Source organism: Pristiophorus japonicus, chromosome 22, assembly GCF_044704955.1.
Source record: "Pristiophorus japonicus isolate sPriJap1 chromosome 22, sPriJap1.hap1, whole genome shotgun sequence".
Taxonomy (NCBI): domain Eukaryota; kingdom Metazoa; phylum Chordata; class Chondrichthyes; family Pristiophoridae; genus Pristiophorus; species Pristiophorus japonicus.
Window position 1 is genome coordinate 38,939,529 of NC_091998.1, and position 2,777 is coordinate 38,942,305.

The following is a 2,777-nucleotide window of genomic DNA, read 5'->3' on the forward strand; positions in this document are numbered from 1 at the left end:
TCATTGGTAAATCTCAGATCTGACATCAAGCGATGAGCGCAGGCGCAGAGCCGGGCTCACGGCGCATGCCCGGTAGCTGTCGGGCTGAGAATGTGACATTTCCAGCGGTTCCGCTCATTCACTGCGGCTTTGGACAAATCTCAATGGGAACTTGTTCTGTCTGCATTGTAAATGTGCCGCGTGTCAGGTGATTACTGCTCTCGGTGGGGGGATGTGTATTACATATAATAATATAGTGATATTACCACAAGACAAACAGTGATCCTAATAATAATATAACATTAATAATAAGCGGACAATGCAGGAATTATAAACTCTCACTTTCCGGGGACAGACCGTCGCAGGTAATTTTATATCCGCTTTTTTCCGGAAACCACCAAACGCGACGGGAGATGTTTACCTGAGCAGATGACGCCGGCATCATTGGAGTGTGACCAGCGATAGTGACCCCATGGGATATCTGACTCACACTCCCGCAGAGCGGCCTCGGTCCCGCCGCACTGAACAAATGACGTCACAATGGGTCCGGCCCCTTCCCCAAAGTGAGCCCCGCCCGGTGCTGACAGCGCGGTTCCGCAGCCCAGCTCCCGACACACAACAGCGGCGTCCCACTGTCCCCTGTAGTGAATCTCCAGACTCCCAGCGCACGGGCCGCCGCCATTCACCAGTCTCAGCTTCACGGGCTCTGTAAAATATCAGAAATATCATCAAGCGGTTGCAGTGTATTAAACCCGCAGTCTCCCAGCGCGCGGACCGCCCCCATTCACCGGGCAAATAAGACCATGTGAGGAATCAGTGGGAACATCAGACTGTGCCCAGACCCCGAATAAAACCCGGAGTAAACACTAAACATGGCAAAATGGAGAGGAACATACCAATTAACGGTGTAAACGAGCAGGGAACCCGCACACCGCTGGAAGTTCCCAGCACCAGAGCGGCTCCCACTGGGACGGGGTGGGAGATTGGCGCTGAATTTTTTGCAGCCGCCACACCGCGGGAGATGGGCGTGGCTGCAATGGTCAGCTGCCCATCATGCTCAGTACCGATTGGCCGAAAAAAACGCGAGCCCAGAGCAGGTCAGGATTGGAAGACATTGCTCCCACCCCCGGAGCCAATAGAGAAAGAGGCGGGGCTTGGTGGTCATGTGATCTCTACGCGAGCACCGATTGGTGAGGTGGAAAGTGAGCCGCCCTTTGGGACAGCAGTGTCAGTGGAGCGGGACCTTCACTCGCTGCCCTGCAGGGACCCCGTTTATTATCATTCTGCATAACCGCAGCAGCCGCCTCTCAGCTGCAATTAAAGATCTTTAGTAACGGACCGCGGGAGGCTCCTTTCTCTTCTGAGGTTAATCGGTGATGAAAAAGGCCCTGAGATTGTCCAGCCTTAATATTCAATGGGATGGATTAGAGCAGAGAGATACCAGATAATGTGAATATAAAGGCGATTACCTGACCGGTTAGCTTGACTGTTCCAAGATCTGCCTGAAATGAGACATTGAGAATCAGAGTTCGCTGGGACAAGAAATTAATGAAACTGTCGGAAAGAAAAGTCACAAATACAATGAACTGTGTGGTCCCAGAACACTATCACCACAAGGACTGCAGAGGTTTAAATATAACAACCATCTTTTCAGAGCAATTAGGGTGGGGAATAAACTTCGACCTGATCATAAGAAGATAAGAAATAGGAGCAGGAGTAGGCCATACGGCCCCTTGATCCTGCTCCGCCATTTAACATGATCATGGCTGATGGGATCATGGACCCAGGTCCACTTCCCTGCCCGCTCCCCATAACCCCTTATTTCCTTATCGTTTAAGACTGTCTATTTATGTCCTAAATTTATTCAATGTGCCAGCTTCCACAGTTCTCTGAGGCAGAGAATTCCACAGATTCACAACTCTCTGAGAGAAGAACTTTCTCCTTATCTCAGTTTTAAACGGGTGGCCCCTTATTCTAATATTATGCCCTCTAGTTTCAGTGTCCTCTATCAGGGAAACATCCACTCTTCACCTTGTCAAGCCCCCTCATAATCTTAAATGTTTTGCTAAGATCACCTCTCATTCTTCTGAATTCATAAGAACATAAGAATTAGGAACATGAGTAGGCCATCCAGCCCCTCGAGCCCGCTCCGCCATTCAACAAGATCATGGCTGATCTGGCCATGGACTCAGCTCCACTTACCCGCCCGCTCCCCATAACCCTTAATTCCCTTATTGGTTAAAACTCTATCTGTGATTTGAATACATTCAATGAGCTAGCCTTAACTGCTTCCAATGCGTAGAGGCCCAACCTACTCAATCTTTCCTCATAAGTCTACCCCCTCATCTCTGGAATCAACCTTGTGAAGCTTCTCTGAACTGCCTGCAAAGCAAGTATATCCTTTCATAAATATGGAAACCAAAACTGCATGCAGTATTCCAGGTGTGGCCTCACCAATACTGATGACACTGTACAACTGTAGCAAGACTTCCTTGCTTTTATACTCCATCCCCTTTGCAATAAAGGCCAAGATTCCATTGGCCTTCCTGGTCACTTGCTGTACCTGCATACTAACCTATTGCGTTTCATGCACAAGTACCCACAGGTCCCGCTGTACTGCAGCACTTTGAAATTTTTCTCCATTTAAATAATAAATTGCTCTTTTATTTTGTTCGGCCAAAGTGCATGATCTCACACTTTCCAACATTATACTCCATCTGCCAAATTTTTGCCCACTCATTTAGCCTGTCTATGTCCTTTTGCAGATTTTTATGTCCTCCTCACACATTGCTTTTCCT